At 48.8% G+C, this 18,321-nt stretch overlaps 1 pseudogene; it reads left to right on the forward strand.

The window, feature by feature from the left end:
* The window catches only part of LOC132894742 (RING finger protein 145-like), a 49,591-nt pseudogene that overhangs the window by 11,833 nt on the left and 19,437 nt on the right, over positions 1–18,321 (forward strand).

Raw genomic sequence — 18,321 nt, forward strand, 5'->3', positions numbered from 1 at the left:
TGCAAACATGCCATTGTAAGCTAAATATTATAGCAGGAAAATATTGGTTACATTCATTGTAGATTATTGGTTTTCCATGCTGGGCATGTGTAACAGACCGCGTTCAGCAGCAGGTCGAAGGCAAGGAAGGACGGACAAGGACTGGCTCCAACTCACTTTTATTCTGGTGAAACAGAAAATAATACAATGCAGCTGCTGTACATTTGTAGATCTGTAACCTCCAGCGTAGACAACTCTTTCTAGCTGGAGTGTGATCGTATAGTGATTAACTTTAAGAATTATCAAAGTGAGACACGGAGCCATTTTCTTTTTACACACGCAACAAGTGCAAACATTCTACGATAACATTCCCTCATTAAACAGCGGGACATTCCATTACAACATTCCATTGTTGGGTAAATGAACAGGACAAGAACTACTTTGAAATGATCCACACTAAACATCAACAGTACTTAATATTTGATTCCTTAAAGTTACAGGGAGAATTGAATCAGACAAGCAACGAGACAAAATACACCTCAGTTTTCTGCATTTCAATTACGTTTCTGAGACATAAAAGTAATGACAACGCCTACCTGGTGAAACAGAAAATAATACAATGCAGCTGCTGTACATTTGTAGATCTGTAACCTACACGGAATGATTGAGATAGTTAGCTTACTGTCCACGGTCAACAACAAAGAATACAAAGTGTGCTCTGACTAGCAGCGAACCGACTAGCAAGTTCATAACGTGGTCAGAAATGATCATTCCAAAATAACATTACAATATTAATGCGCAATCCAGGGGCGATTCTAGCATCTGATCTTTGGGGGTGCTTAGCCCCCAGAGCTGACAGAGGAGCCTGGCTTGAACGACAGTGTTTCCACATTTATTCCGCATTTAGACTAAACTTAACTAGACAAGAAGACTAGACTAGACTTATGCAATGTTTTAACAGAAGCTGACCCAATAAACTATGATATCTACACATTTACAACCACTGACAAATATTTACGTTATATTTTTAACTAAACAAGACCTACTACTGTTAGGACTTGGACTGTTTTGGCCTCTAGAGGCCGCTGTTATTTCCTTTTTGTGTCATGTTTATTTTGGCCTCTAGAGGCCGCCACTGTTCCTGTGTTTTGTGTTTTTGTTATTGCCTGTTTAGTCCTAATTATCTTCACCTGTGTCCTTAATTAGTTTGTGTATTTATACCCCTGAGTTCAGTCCTCTTGTCACGGAGTCTTTGTGCTGTTATGTTTATCTCCAGTTTCCTTTGTACTGTGTTTTGTGGAGCTTCTGAGCTTTTGCATTTTTGCCTTTTTCTTTTTGAATTATACTCTTTGTTTTTTGTTTTTTTTGCCCTGGATTGTATATAGTGTACATAGTATAAATAAACCTTTTGTTACTTTTTCTACTTCCGCCTCACGCCTCTGCATTTGAGTCATTCCCCTGGTGGCCTAGTGGGGGTTTGCTGGATCATCACACCAACGAACTAGGTTCGAATCCCAGCAAAACCCTAACAGAAAGACTCCGTCATGACCGACTCAGCAGAGGCTGCTTCAACTGTCTACCCGGCCAACCTTCAGGGAATTATGGCAGCTTTGACACGCTTCGGAGCGACCATGGACGTACGCTCACCAGCCAACGTGAGGCCCTTGCTCGCCACGAGGAACTGCTTCAGCAAATTGGGAAAACCCTGGCACAGCTGACATCTCTGCCTGCATCTCCTGCTCCTGATCCAGTTCCTGCTCCTGATCCAGCTCCCACTCCTGCTCCAGTGCCTCCTGCCATGCTGCCTTCTTCACCTCACGAACCCAGCCTTCCTGCACCACAGAGGTATGACGGCAAGCACAGTGAGTGCCGAGAGTTCCTTACCCAGTGTCAACTCACCTTTGAGCTTCAGCCTACCACCTACACTACGGATCGCCGCAAGATTGCCTTTGTGATCACCTTATTAGCTGGTAAGGCGCGAGCCTGGGCTACTGCTATCTGGCAAAGACAGGGACCTGAGTGCTTTGATTTCCAGCTGTTTTCTGAAGAGATGCTTCGGGTCTTCGACCAGGCAGACATCAGTACCGACGCAGCCCGAAAGCTCATGTCCATCCGGCAAGGAGGAAGTGTCGCAGATTACGCCATCTCGTTCCGAACACTCGCAGCAGTAAGTGGATGGAACGAGACTGCCCTGGTGTCAGCCTTCCACCATGGTCTGTCTGACCCCATCAAGGATGGTCTGGCCTCTATTGGATGCCCAAGTGACCTCGAAACCCTCATCTCACATGCTATTCGTCTGGACAACAGGATGAGAGAACGCCACCAAGCCTTGAGCCCCCCCAGCCTCCCTACCTCTACCTGGAGACCGTCTACCTCCTTCAGTGACTGTCCAGAACCCATGCAAGTGGGTCGTACTCGCCTCTCCGCATCTGAGAGGGAGCGCAGAAGGAGGGACAAGTGCTGCATCTACTGTGGCAAGCCTGGTCACTTCCGAGCATCATGTCCCAAACTCTTGGGAAAAGGACCGCCCCGTCCAGCCGAGGGAGGGTTGTGACGGGGCCTACCCTCTCTCCCGGACTCCCTGGCCAAGGAATCTACATCCCGGTCTCCATCTCCTGGGGTGAGTCTGTCCACTCTTGTCAAGCTTTGATAGACTCAGGGGCGGCTGGGAACTTTATGGATATTCACTTCGCCCAAAGCATCAATATACCTACTGCACCTCTTGAAGTCCCTCTGTCTGTGTCTGCCCTCGATGGCCAAGCGTTAGGTGATGGAAGAGTCACTCAAGTTACTTCTCCAGTCTTCCTCCAGTCTCAAGGTCACAAGGAAGAAATATCCCTGCACCTGATTCCTTCACCTGAGTTCCCAGTTATTCTAGGCCTTCCTTGGCTTACTCGCCACAACCCTCGCATAGACTGGGTAACAAGCCAGGTTGTGGAATGGGGCCCTGCATGCCATGCCTCTTGTCTGCTCTCTAGCTCTCCTGTGTCTCCTGCCGAGCCCCCTGATCTCACCGAGTTATCTCAAGTTCCCACAGAGTACTGGGATCTCAAGGAAGTATTCAGCAAGAGCAGGGCCGCCGTTCTTCCTCCGCACCGGGCCTACGACTGTGCCATCGACTTGCTCCCTGGGACTACCCCTCCTCGTGGCAGACTGTTTTCCCTCTCTCAGCCAGAACACAAGGCTATGGAGGAATACCTCAAAGACGCCCTGGTCTCTGGGTTCATTCAACCCTCCACCTCACCTGCTGGTGCCGGCTTCTTCTTTGTCGGCAAGAAGGATGGGGGGCTTCGACCATGTATTGACTACAGGGGCCTGAACAAGATCACTGTGCGCAACCGATATCCCCTTCCGCTGATGTCCACTGCTTTCGACCTGCTCCAAGGCGCCACCGTCTTCACCAAGTTGGACCTACGGAACGCATACCACCTCATCCGTATCTGACAGGGAGACGAGTGGAAGACTGCCTTTAACACCCCGTCTGGGCACTACAAATACCAGGTGATGCCCTTCGGACTCACCAACGCACCAGCTGTTTTTCAGGCCCTAATCAACGACATCTTAAGGGACATGATTAACCTGTACGTCTTTGTCTACTTCGATGACATCCTTATCTTTTCCAAGACCATGCAGGAGCACCGCCACCATGTCCGCCAAGTTCTCCAGAGGCTGCTACAGAACAATCTGTTCGCCAAGGCCCAGAAATGCGAATTTCATGTTCCCGAGGTCTCCTTTCTGGGATTTATTGTACGGACAGGCCAACTCCAAATGGACCCTGCCAAGACCCTGGCCGTCCGGGACTGGCCTACTCCCAAGTCCGTTAAGGAGGTTCAGCGGTTCTTAGGATTCGCTAACTTCTACCGCAAGTTCATCAGGAACTTCAGTTCTGTGGCAGCACCCATGTCAGACCTCACCAAAGGGACAGGTGGATCTTATGGCTGGTCTCCTCAGGCAGAAAAGGCGTTCAAAGACCTCAAGGCCCGCTTCTGCACGGCACCCATTCTGGTCCTTCCGGACACCTCCCAACCATTCATCGTGGAGGTGGACGCCTCGGACAGTGGTGTCGGCGCGGTACTCTCTCAACGTTCGGAAGGAAAGCTGCACCCCTGTGCTTACTTCTCCCACCGCCTGAGTCCTGCGGAGTCCCGGTACGATGTGGGGGATCGAGAACTGTTAGCGGTCAAACTGGCCCTTGAGGAGTGGAGGCACTGGCTGGAGGGAGCGCAACATCCATTCCTGGTTTGGACTGACCACAAGAACCTGGAGTACCTCCAGCAAGCCAAGAGACTGAACCCTCGACAGGCTAGGTGGGCCCTGTTTTTCAGTCGGTTTGACTTCACCCTCTCGTACCGTCCCGGCTCCAAGAACACCAAACCTGACGCACTGTCCAGGCTGTTCTCTGCCACTAACAGGGAGAATGAAGTCGGGCCTATTATCCCGGTGTCCCGGATTGTGGCCCCTGTCCGCTGGGGTATTGAGGAGGCTGTTCGACGAGCCCAACGCCAGGACTCCGGTCCTGGGACGGGGCCACCGGGCCTCTTGTACGTCCCACATCAAGCCCGGGCCAAGGTTCTCCAGTGGGGTCACTCTTCCCCTCTCACCGCCCACCCGGGAGCTCGGAGGACCCTGGACTTCCTGAAAAGACGCTTCTGGTGGCCTAACATGGAGCAGGAAGTAAGGTCATTTGTCCTGTCCTGTGAGGTTTGCACCAGAACCAAGAACCCACGACAGCGTCCCCAGGGTCTCCTGCATCCTCTGACCATTCCCCGGCGTCCCTGGTCCCACGTGGCAGTCGACTTCATCACGGGTCTCCCTGAGTCACAAGGTAACATGGTCATTTTGGTCATTGTTGACAGATTCTCCAAGGCCTGCCACTTCATACCTCTGTGCAAACTCCCCTCTGCTCTTGAAACAGCGAAACTTATATTTAATCATGTCTTCCGAGTCTTTGGTCTTCCACAGGACATCGTCTCAGACCGAGGGCCCCAGTTCTCCTCCCGAGTGTGGCACGGGTTCTGCAAGGTCATCGGAGCCACTGCCAGCCTCTCCTCTGGGTTTCACCCACAGTCCAATGGTCAGACGGAGAGGCTCAACCAGGACCTGGAAACCACCCTGCGAGGCCTGGCTATGGATAACCCGACATCATGGAGCACCTGGCTGCCATGGGCAGAGTACGCCCACAACACCCTGCAGTCATCGGCCACCAAGCTGTCGCCATTCCAGTGCCAATTCGGGTTCCAGCCACCTCTGTTCCCGGACCAGGAGGAGGACGCGGGGGTGCCCTCGGTCAACCAATATGTGAGACGGTGTCGCAAGACCTGGAGCAAGGTCAGGAAGACCCTCATACAGACCTCCAGAACCAACCAGACTCAGGCCAACCGCCACAGACGACCTGCACACACTTTCCGCCCTGGGCAGCGGGTTTGGCTGTCCACTAAGGACCTTCCGCTGCGGGTGGAGAACCGCAAGCTTGCTCCTCGCTACATTGGCCCCTTCAAGGTGGTGCGCAGGGTGAACCCTGTCTCCTACCGGCTCCAGTTGCCCCGGACTCTGAGGATCAACCCCACTTTCCATGTTTCCCTGTTGCGGCCTGTACTGACGTCTACGTATGCCCCTGCCCCTAGGAACCCCCCACCCCCCCGCATCTTCCAGGGGCAGACTGTGTTCACTGTGCATCGCCTGCTTGACTCCCGCCGGGTCCGCGGCGGGTTGCAATATCTGGTGGACTGGGAGGGCTATGGTCCTGAGGAGCGCTGCTGGGTTCCTGCTCGGGATGTCCTAGATAAAGAACTGTGTCGGGACTTCCATTCGGCCCATCCGGATCGCCCTGGGAACGTCAGGAGACGCTCCTAGAGGGGGGGGTCCTGTTAGGACTTGGACTGTTTTGGCCTCTAGAGGCCGCTGTTATTTCCTTTTTGTGTCATGTTTATTTTGGCCTCTAGAGGCCGCCACTGTTCCTGTGTTTTGTGTTTTTGTTATTGCCTGTTTAGTCCTAATTATCTTCACCTGTGTCCTTAATTAGTTTGTGTATTTATACCCCTGAGTTCAGTCCTCTTGTCACGGAGTCTTTGTGCTGTTATGTTTATCTCCAGTTTCCTTTGTACTGTGTTTTGTGGATCTTCTGAGCTTTTGCATTTTTGCCTTTTTCTTTTTGAATTATACTCTTTGTTTTTGTTTTTTTTGTTTTGCCCTGGATTGTATATAGTGTACATAGTATAAATAAACCTTTTGTTACTTTTTCTACTTCCGCCTCACGCCTCTGCATTTGAGTCATTCCCCTGGTGGCCTAGTGGGGGTTTGCTGGATCATCACACCAACGAACCAGGTTCGAATCCCAGCACAACCCTAACAACTACTGCATTTGTAATGTTGGAGCTATTCATTTTGAACAGTGGTAATTGTTAATTATTGTGTATTGTGTAATAATAGTGTGTATTATTATGATTTTACATTAGTTTATATTTTTTGTTATTTGTTATATTTTGGCCGTGTTCTTTTGATAGTCATTTGTTTCATTGTTTGCTTCGTGCATGTACGTTTCAGTGTCTGTTTTGATTAATTTGCTAATTATTATGGTGTTTTTATGATAAATATATAAATATAAATATATAAATATATAAATGATAAGCAAACGTAAACGCTATGTTACATTAAATAAAATTGACTAACACACGGTGGTCTAGCACCGTAGCACTTGTACAGCTCTGCACAAAAGTATCTCGATATGGATGATAAATGTGGTTTTTATCATTCTGTTCATAGACCAGGGAATATTGCATTATGCATATTATTGTGTTGTGTTTAACAATTGTACCGTAACTCCAGTCCGTACCTTCACATCTCGCTATGCCAATAATACTCAGGTGCTACTTCGAGTTCCTCATCGGTGTGGAATCCAGTTAAAAAAAACCACCATGTCGTAGCAAGCACTCGCACGGACAGGCAACCCAATCAGAGGGGACGCAAGGAGGAGAGGGATTTTACTGCTCATAGAACTATCACGTAACAGGTGAATTCAAGAACACACACACGCCCGCACACACATTCATTGCGCAGTGCGCAAGGGCACTTATTTCTGAAAATTACATGCAAAAGCAGTGTTTTTGAGGGTGCTGAGCTAGGGGGTGCTGAGCTCGTTTTTGGGGGTGCTTGAGCACCCCCAAAAATAGGCTAAACACGCCCCTGGCACAATCGTTTGCAACTCCATGACCGTGTAGCAGTATTACTCAAAACAACATTTTTAATTGCAAACCTTAGTATGCACACATTTATAATATTACAATTATGGATATACACGGAGCATTATACCACTGAACTTACCTCCAGCGTAGACAACTCTTTCTAGCTGGAGTAAGCGTCGTGTGCAAAAACCCAACCTACTGCAGCTGCAAGAATACACCACCAGGTGGCTCCAAACTCGTATAAATCACAAGAACCAAATATTTTTAGTGAAATTCACCAAGGACATTTCCAACTCTGTTACACATGCTACATCCACCTGGCTATACAATTACAACCCCAAATCAGAAAAAAGTTGGGACAATATGTTGAAATTAAAATTAAAACTGAAAACAATGATTTGTAAATCATTTTGACCTCCATTGCACTCAAAACAATATAACAGCACAATATTTGATGTTTTACCTCATGAATTTTGTTTTGTTGTTTTTTTCCAATATAAAAACTTTCAGTTTTGATTCTTGCAACACATTTAAAAAAAATTGGAATGGGAAAGCATTTATAACGTTGTAATGTTGCCATTTGTTCTCACAACACTTAAAATATGTTTAGGGACTGAAGACACCAAGCGATGAAGCGGTTCAGGTGTTATTTTGTCCCATTCTTCCTGCAAACAGGTCTTAAGGTATGGGGTTGTCATTATATTTTCAGTTTCAAAGTTCACCACACATTTTCTATTGAGGACAGAGGGAACAAACCCTCTTCTTCTGCAGCCATGCCTTTGTAACATGGGCAGACTGGGGTTTTGCATTGCCCTGTTGAAATAACCCTGGAAAAGATATTGTCTTGAAGGCAGCATATGTTGCTCCAAAATCTCAATGTACTTTTCTGCATTAGTGCTGCCATCACATAAATGTAAATTATCTTTGCCATGGGCACTGATGCAACCCCATACTATGACAGACCCTGGCTTTTGGACTTGTTGCAGACTGGATGGTCCTTTTTGTCTTTGGTCTGGAGCACGTGGCATCCATTTCTGAGAAAAAAATTACCTGGAATACTGATTTGTGTGACCACAATACACATTTCAACTGTGTGATGGTCCATCCCAGATGCCTCTGAGCCCAGAGATGTCAATGGCACTTCTAGATGCAATTAACAAAAGGCTTCCTTTTTTTTTGTACAGTAAAATTTTAACTGGTGTTAATGGATTGTAGTGGTTGAACAATGTTTGCCAAAGAAATCCTGAGCCCATGTGGTTATATCAGCTATAGATTAATGATGCCACTGACATATGAGGGATTGGAGATCATGGCCTGCTTTGCACCCTTGCCCTTTACACACCAAAATTCCTTCAGATTCCTGGAATCGTTTACTATATTATGCACCAAAGAGAGTGAAATACCCAAATTCCTTTGTATCTTTCTTTTAGGATCATTGTTTTAAAACATTTCAGTAATTTTATCATGCTTTGTTGACAAACTGGAGATCCTTGGCCCATGTTTGCTCCTCAAAGACTAGGCCTTTCCTGGATACTGAATTTGTACCAAATCGTGATTACAATCACCTGTTGACATCACCCTGTGGCAGCTGGGGCATGGCCAAGCAGCAGTCTGTGAATGGAGGGCGGGGTCGGGGAAGGTAAGTGGCTAAGTCATTCCACCTGCTGTCAATTAATATATGTGTGTGTGTGTGTGTGTGTGTGTGTGTGTGTGTGTGTGTGTGTGTGTGTGTTACAGGGATGGAGCATAAAAGGAGAGAGAGAGCAGAGAAAAGGGGCTCCCTCCCGACCACAACGCATGTGTGCGTGTTGAGTGAGTGAGTGAGTGAGTGAGTGAAAGCTGAAAAGCTCAATAAAGTGTTTGTGTGTGAACATCAACTCTCACCTGCCGTGCTTCTATGCTCCACCCACATCAGGAACTGCTACAGTGGTGCCGAAACCCGGGAGCACAGAAGGGAGCCACCCCATGGAGTCCTCCCCATTCGAAGAGCTCATCCTTGCCCTCACTACCGCCCAGCAGAACCAGCATTAAGCGCTGATCACCCTCTGAAAGGAACAAGAGCAACGCTTCAAAGCCTTGATGCTGGCCCAACAGGAAGATCGCCTGCCAGCGGTGGCTGAGAGCAGAAGACTGCGACGCTGACTAGATCATCTACCTGGTGGCACTAGAACAGTTTATCTCTCGACTTCCGGAAGGAACGGCGGAATGGGTCCAGTGTCATCGCCCGGTGTCGCTGGAACGAGCCATCGAGCTGGCAGAGGACCATCTGGAGGCAGCTCAGATGGCAGGCAGATGAGGTGCCTCCCCTCTTTTCTCTCTCCCTCTTTCCCCCTATCTCTCGTCCCCCTCTCCACCCCATTCCCCTGCCATGGAGGTGGCAGCCGGCTCCTCCCCAGCCAGCCCGTTGCACCTGTGGTGTCCTCCCATCTCCCTCTTCCATGTCTGTGTTGTCTCTTCCTCATGTGAGTAACACCCATAATACCAGTGCAGAGGGAAAGCCTGGGCCAGTGTACTGGCGTGGCGGGGAATCGGAGCATCTCCAGAGTCGGAGCTCCGCAAGGGAGGTGGGAGCTGTAATCCGGATCCCCAAACCACCAGAAACCGCCCCCGATCGGGCCGGAACGTATCGCATACCGGTAAGTGTTCAAGGGGATACATATCACACTTTGGTGGATTCCGGTTGTAATCAGACCTCAATTCACCAATGCCTGGTGCAAGGTGAGGCATTGGGGAGAGCACAAGTGGTGAAAGTGTTGTGTGTGCATAGGGATGTTCACAATTATCCCTTAGTGTCTGTCCGTATTCTATTCCTGGGCCAAATGCATAGAGTAAAGGCGGCGGTTAGTCCTCGTCTCACCTACTCCTTGATTTTGGGTACTGATTGGCCAGGGATTAAAAAGCTGATGGAATATTTAACATGTAGTGGGTCCTGCACTAGTAGGTCACGGGAAGATCTCAGTGTGGCATTGACTGGAGAAGCTGTCACAGAGCCGTCTACGTCAACACTGCATCAGAGTGAGGAGCAGCTAGCTCCTCCTCCCTCTCTTGGGGATTCCCTTGGGGATTTCCCATTAGAGCAGTCGTGAGATGAGACTTTGCAGCATGCGTTTTACCAAGTGAGAGTAATCAATGGTCAAACTCTTCAGCCAAGCACGGCACCGACCTTCCCTTATTTTGCTGTTATTAAAGATAGATTGTAATGAGTGACGCAGGACACTCAAACTAATGAATGAATAACCCAATTGTTAATCCCAAAGAGCCGTAGGGAACTCATATTCCATGTGGCTCACTTTAATCCCATGGCTGGACACTTAGGGCAAGATAAAACACTAGCCTGAATAATGGCCAGGTTCTATTGGCCAGGGATCCGTGGGGATGTCCGTTGGTGGTGTGCGGCATGCCGTGAATGCCACGGCCACTCCAAAAGCACCACTGCACCCTCTTCCTCTAATCGAGACCCCGTTTGAGCAAATTGGGATGGATCTCGTCGGGCCATTAGATCGGTCAGCACGGGGATATCGCTTTATTTTAGTTCTGGTGGACTATGCAACGCGATATCCAGAAGCAGTGCTCTCTGTAATATCTCAGCACGCAGTATTGTGGAAGTGCTCTTCCGTTTTATCTCCTGGGTCGGGATTCTGAAAGAAATCCTGACAGACCAAGGCACTTTGTTTATGTCATGCACACTGCGCGAACTGTATGGGTTATTGGGGATTAAGTCTATCCGCATCAGTGTCTATCACCCACAAACGGATGGCTTAGTAGAGCGATTTAACCAAACACTCAAGAACATTATCCGGAAATTTGTAAGTGAAGATGCGCATAATTGGGATAAGTGGCTCAAGCCCCTTTTATTTGCATTACAAGAGGTCCCGCAAGCCTCCACGGGGTTTTCTCCCTTCGAATTATTATATGGGTGTAAGCTGCATGCCATTCTGGATGTGCTATGGGAAAATTGGGAGGAGGGACCTTCACCTAGTAAAAATGAAATCCAGTATGTTCTTGACCTGCGCGCAAAACTCCACACCCTCACGCACCTAACCCAGGAGAATTTGCAGCAGGCACAAGAACATCAAAGCCGACTGTATGACAGGGGCACGTGCCTTAGAGAGTTCACGCCGGGAGACAGAGTGCTCATATTATTGCCTATGTCAAGCTCCAAATTAGTCACCAAGTGGCAAGGGCCCTTCGAGGTCACATGGCAAGTCAGGGATGTCGACTATGAGGCGAGTCGAACAGGTAGCGGCGGGGCATTGCAAATCTACCACCTCAACCTTTTAAAATGCTAGAATGAGGGGATCCCTGTGGTGTTGGTGTCGGTAGTCCCGGAGAAGGCAGAGCTGGGGCCGGAGGTGAAAAAGAGAACATCTTGGACCACTCCAGTCCCTTGTGGAGACCACCTCTCACCAGCTCAACTCATGGAGGTAGCCAAGTTGCAAAAGGAATTTTCCGATGTGTTCTCGCCCCTTCCTGGTTGTACCCACCTCATAGAACACCACATCGAAACTCCCCCGGGGTGGTAGTGCATAGCCCACCCTTACCGCTTGCCCGAACACAAGAAAAAGGTGGCTTGGGACGAACTCAAGGCCATGCTCAAAATGGGCATAATTGAGGAGTCCCACAGTGACTGGAGTAGCCCAGTGGTCCTGGTTCCCAAGACCGACAGGTCGGTCCAGTTCTGTGTGGACTATAAAAAGTGTCAACGCAGTGTCTAAATTTGACGCATACCCAATGCCTCCCATTGAGGAGTTGCTTGATCGGTTAGACGCTGCTTGCTTTTATTCGACACTGGATCTAACAAAGGGATATTGGCAGATCCCCTTGACTCCTCTATCCCGAGAGAAAACGGCCTTTTCCTTACTGTTTGGTTTACACCAATTTGTCATGCTCCCCTTTGGGTTGTTTGGGGCGCCCGCTACATTCCAGCAGCTTATGGACAGGGTCTTCCGCCCTCACAGCTAACCCGAAAAAGTGTGTGATTGGGTGGGTGGAAGTATGGTATCTGGGGTTCCACTTGGGTCATGGGCAGGTGCATCCCCAAATTAATAAGACTGCAGCAATTGCGGCCTGCCCAAGGCCCAAGACCAAAAAGGAGGTGAGACAGTTCTTGGGGCTGGCTGGCTATTACCGTGGGTTTCTACCTAATTATTCGGATGTCACCAGCCTGCTAACCGATCTCACTAAAAAGGGGGTGTCACACTCCACCCCGGACACCTGCTCCTGAGCTTGCGGATCTTCCATGTCCGCTCCGATCCGGGACGGGAATTCCATCCTGCCTGCTTCCCCGTTCAGCAAGCGCTCACCTGCATTCACTTCCTGATCATCACTGCTGCCTTTTTAAACGCCATTCTCAGCCACAGGCAGTGCTAGAATGTCTTGTATGTAGACTCTAGCTGTTTTTTGCCTCGAGTTTTTTTTCATGTTTTTTCTCTCAAGTGTTTTTCATGTCTTTGCCTGCCTCATTTTTCAAGTCAAGTTTCACATTTTCTTTTTATACCTGGGCTATTTTTGTTATTGTTTCTTAATCAAGTTTTGTTTACATTTTTGCCACGCCTTTTTCTGGATTAAACCCACTACGCTTCTTAGATTACTGTCTGTATGCGTGTTCTGCTTTTGGGTCCTAATTCACCACACCTCCAGCAACCCTAACAGTACACTCTGGCCAGCATGGATCCAGCAGAATTCGCCCATCTGAGAACAGCCGTCCAACAACAAGGGACTCTCCTCGGGACCCATCAACAAGACCTATGACAAGTCAATCAGAACCTCGCCACCTTGTCCAACTTACTCAACCTCCTCACCATGCAGATGCAGCATTATCAAGCTGTGCCTACCCCTGACCGGCCATCTCCGACTCCACCTTCTGCCACCGCCTTTCTCCGCGAGCTGAGACTCCCAGCGCCTCAACCCTACGATGGAGACCCAGGTACTTGCAGATCTTTCTTGTCTCAATGCTCATTAATCCTAGAGCTGCAACCTCTGGCCTTCCCCACAGAACGCTCCTGGGTAGCATATACCATCATGCTTCTCACTGGCAAGGCCAGGGAGTGGGGAACAGCGGTCTGGGACGTCGATGCACATTTCTGCTCCAACTTCAAAGATTTCTCCAAGGAGAGGAGGTGAACTCTCGACTGCTCTTTGTGTGGCCGGGAGGCGGCTAGAGAACTCATGAAGCTGCTGAAGGGGTCCCGGTCTACCTCAGACTACACCATCGAGTTTGGGATGTTGGCGGCTTCATGCGGTTGGAACGAGACCGCCCAGGTTGACGCATTCCTGCACGGCTTGTCCGATGCCATTAAGGATGAACTGGTATCGCTGGAACTGCCATCGGACCTGTCCAGCCTCATAGACCTCACCAACCGTATTGATGCCCGTATCCAGCAATGGAAGAGAGAGAAGACTCACCTCAGCTTCACCTCCTCTCCATCTCCCGCCTCGTCCGTCGAACCCATGCAGGTAGACCGGGTTTGGGTGTCAGCTTAAGAACGACAGCGCCGGCGAAGCACAGGGGCCTGCTTCTACTGCGGTCAGCTGGGACATATCTGCCGAGCCTGCCCATTAAAAGGATGAGCCCACCAGTGAATCGAGGGGCCCTGGTGGGCAACGCTCGAAACCAGCCCCCTGCTGATCGACCGTTACTCCCTGTCATCACCATCTTTGACAACCAGCATCACCACCTCCAGGCCCTCATTGACTCAGGGGCGGACAGGAACCTGATCTGCTCCGCCACCACCAAGTGTCTGGGAATCCCGCTACTTGCTCTCGATGTTCCTCTCACTGTCCTGACACTCAATGGCACTGGCTTGACCACCATCACCCACCTCATTGCCCCACTCACCCTGAGGATTTCCAGTAATCATTCTGAAACCATCCAACTTCACATCATGAATGACCCCCATATACCCATCGTTCTAGGATTACCTTGGTTAATGCAGCACAACCCCCACCTAAACTGGGCCGACAACTCCATCTTAGGCTGGAGCTAGTCCTGCATAGCTTCTTGCCTGAACTCTGCTCTGCCTTCAGCCAGCGAGTTTCCTGACCTCTTTCATGTGCCTCTGGAATACATGGACCTAAAGCTTGTCTTCAGTAAGACCCAAGCAGTGTCCCTCCCTCCTCACAGACCCTATGACTGTGGAATCAACCTCCTGCCTGGGACGGCACCATCCAAAGGACAACTCTACTCTCTCTCTCCCGTCGAAAGGCAAGCCATGGAGAAGTACATTTCCGAGTCCTTGGCAGCTGGGATCATCCACCCTTCCTCCTTCCCAGCAGGGGCAGGATTCTTCTTCGTGGAGAAAAAAAGACAAGTCGCTCCACCCCTGCATTGATTATTGAGGTCTCAATGCCATCATGGTCAAGAACCGCTACCCACTACCGCTCATGACCATGGCCTTTGAACTACTCCAGGGAGCCAAGGTATTTACCAAGCTGGATCTACGTAATGCTTACCATCTCATCAGGAAGGGAGACGAGTGGAAGATGGCCTTTAATGCCGTCACGGGTCACTACGAGTACCTCATAGTCCTCTTCGGCCTGACCAACGCTCCCGCAGTCTTCTAGGCACTCGTGGACGACGTCTTAAGGGACTATCTCAACATCTTCAGTTTCATGTACCTGGATGACATCCTGATCTTCTCCCGCTCCCTGGAAGAACATTGGGGTCATGTCCGGCAGGTCCTCCAGCACCTGTTAGAGAATAAGCTGTTTGTCAAGGTGGAAAAAAGTGAGTTCCACCAGAGCTCTGTCTCGTTTCTGGGGTTTATCATCTCCCCAGTGAGGATCCAGATGGACCCCCTCAAGCTTGAGGCAGTTGCTGACTGGCCCACCATGTTGTGGCAGCCTGAGACATGTGTGCCCAGAACAAGACAGCCAATTGACCCCCTGCCGGCTTGCTGAGACCCCTCCCGACTCCTCATCAACCCTGGTCACACATTGCCCTGGACTTCGTCACAGGACTCCCCAGATCAGGTGGCAACACATGCATTCTCACAGTCATTGACCGTTTCTCTAAGTCAGTCCACTTCATCCCTCTGCCCAAGCTTCCCACAGCTAAAGAAACTGCTGAACTACTCATCCTCCACATCTTATGCATACACGGACTCCCCTCTGACATCGTCTCTGACCAGGGTCCTCAATTCACTGCGCAGTTCTGGAGGGGCTTCTGCAAACTCATTGGGGCCACCCGTAGTCTCTCATCAGGGTTCCACCCTCAAACCAACAGCCAGGCGGAACGGACAAATCAAGACTTAGAAGTGGCACTCAGGTGCATGGCATCCAGGGATGCCGGTTCTTGGAGTAAGTACCTACATTGGGTTGAATATGCTCACAACAATCTGCCTTCATCTGCCACAGGTCTCTTGCCCTTCCAGTGCTCCCTAGGCTACCAACCACCACTCCTCCCCAACCAAGAGGAGGAGGTCGCCGTACCCTCAGCCCAGACCTTCATACACCACTGCAGGAGGACGTGGGCATTGGCCCTGAGAAAACGCCTATGCTCCACCCTAACATCCAAGAGGCAGGCCGACAAACGTCGCTCTAAGGTGCCCACCTACCGGGTGGGGCAGCGAGTCATGCTCTCCATGCACCATCTGCCTCTCAGGACAATCTCCCGCAAGCTGGCTCCCAGATTCGTAGAACCCTTCCTCATCAGTAAGGTAATCAATCTATGTTTTGTCAAACTGGCATTACCACTCACCATGCGACGCATTCACCCCACATTCCATGTATCACGGTTGAAACCTCTGGTCTCCAGTTCTTTGAGTCAGGCAGTGGGGGTATGTGGCAGCAGGGGCGTGGCCAAACATCAGTCTGTGAATGGAGGGCGGGGTCGGGGAAGGTAAGTGGCTAAGTCATTCCACCTGCTGTCAATTAATGTGTGTGTGTGTGTGTGTGTGTGTTACAGGGATGGAGCATAAAAGGAGAGAGAAAGCAGAGAAAAGGGGCTCCCTCCCGACCACAACACGTGTGCATGTTGAGTGAGTGAGTGAGGGAGTGAGTGAGTGAAAGCTGAAAAGCTCAATAAAGTGTTTGTGTGTGAACATCAACTCTCGCCTGCCGTGCTTCTGTGCTCCACCCATATCAGGAACTGCTACACACCCATTTCAAATCACATCATTATTTAATTGTTTTACCTCATTATGAGCCCTAAATTGCGCCATCCCAACTTTTTTTGGACTGTGTTGCAGGCCTGAAATGCAGGAATGGATGTATATTCACAAATGAAATGAAGTTGACCAAACAAAACATGAAATCTTGTATTTCATTACAGACAGTATAAACCACGGGCGATTGCTCTAAGACAACGAGGGAGGCTCAGCCTCCTCTAAAAATGACGAACATCGTGTAGGATGAATTGCACTAGGCTTATGTTATAGCCGACCTTATAACATTGCTATTTCAGATCCAGAATCATAGAAATATATGTGCTCAACCCAACTACAGTGTGAAATCATTCCGTTACAACTTCCCCCAGTTCGCCTAATGTGTGCGTGAGTTTTTCCCCCTCGTGACAGCGCGATGCAGCCCAGCCTCAGTGGACTTCAATGGCATTTGGGAGCTATGCGCTTTTCAATCTCAAAATGCAAGATGATTATTGGACAAATACTGTGAAAACGCCCACCCACGGAGTCCCACGGACTCCCAGCCTCAGTGGACTTCAATGGCATTTGGGAGCTATGCGCTTTCAATATCAAAATGCAAGACGGTTATTGGACAAATACTGCGAAAACACACGCCCACGGACTCCCAGCCTCACAGTGGGAGGGACATGGCAAAGCTTTCTGCGAGGAGACTGGTGATTGGTGAAAGCGGACGGATATTTTCTTTGATTGACAGCTCGTTTCAAATATAGACAGGCAGCGGTGAATTTCAGTTCAGTCCCATGCGGATTCGCAAGTGGTGTGGTGTATTGTAAGAGATCAGCTTACATTTCGATTTCATTCATTACATACGGTTTCTACCAGCTTTTTTAGTTTGTATATATTTTCATTGTAAATAAAGTGTAAATATAGTGTTGTCAAGTTTGCTATCTTAGTTCCAGAAATTTCGTTTATTTGAGTGACTGAACTTGAACTTGAGGGGGCTAGTCAGCTAGCAAGAAAGCTGCGCACGGATGCCAAGCATTGCTGATTTAATTTTGGCGAAGCCATTTGCCAGTCTTCCTTTCGAGGAACAAATTAAAATTAAAGAGCAGGGTAGACCAACGCCTCAAATTGACTTGGTGAAAAAGGTAGGGAATAATACTCGTTCCTTTCAGCTCTCCTGGTACGAGAAAGTGAATTGGCTAACAGCAAGTGACCCACATCAACAACAGTAAATAGGCTACTTTAGTAATATGTCATGGATGGACCAAAAATATAGAATCTATTTAAAATGTTTATGCTGAGTATATTATATTGGAATATATATTTTTCTGGATATGAATTAAACACAGCTACAATTTGGAAAACATTTTTAAACAAAAACACAGCCGAGAACATTTCACACTACAGACCTGGATTAAAAGTGAAGGGTTATCAAAATTGTCAATAAAACATTTCTCAGTCAAAATAAGTAAAATATAGGGAAAGTGTCATTGAATGAAATGTGTGGCACCCAGCTCTATGTTTGGCTCCCCAAGGTCAGTGCTTGTGCCTATTCCAGAACGCTCTGCTGTTACTGCTGCGGTTCCTGACAAAGAGCTGCTTTCAATAATGATCAATTTTTAAACAACATGCCACAATTTTAAAATATAAAATGTTAAAATATACCCCCCAACACCACCATCATGTATATTGGACAGTAGGCTAATGGGCCAAAAGAACCTGTTATTTTACAGTTTGTGACCCTGCCAACAATCAGCCAGATCAGAGGCAAGAGTATGGGCAAAATTGATGTGTTTTTTCTTTTTTCTTTTAAAATCTGGAAATATCGTAACCGACCAGCCTCCCCTGTTTGAAAGACTACCAGCCGCCACTGGTATGAACCCAAGTCAAAGTATATTTAGGAATCACTGCTTTCTTTGTTTAATTAGCATTTTTTATACCCCCACTCCAAAGGGGGGGGGGCATACTGGTTTACCTCTGTCCGTCCGTATTGCTGTATTTCCGTTCATCCGAAACACCCTTTTTCTCAGCAACCACAAATCATAGCCACTTGGTACCAAATTTCAGCTTGGGGT

Source organism: Neoarius graeffei, chromosome 12, assembly GCF_027579695.1.
Source record: "Neoarius graeffei isolate fNeoGra1 chromosome 12, fNeoGra1.pri, whole genome shotgun sequence".
NCBI lineage: Eukaryota > Metazoa > Chordata > Actinopteri > Siluriformes > Ariidae > Neoarius > Neoarius graeffei.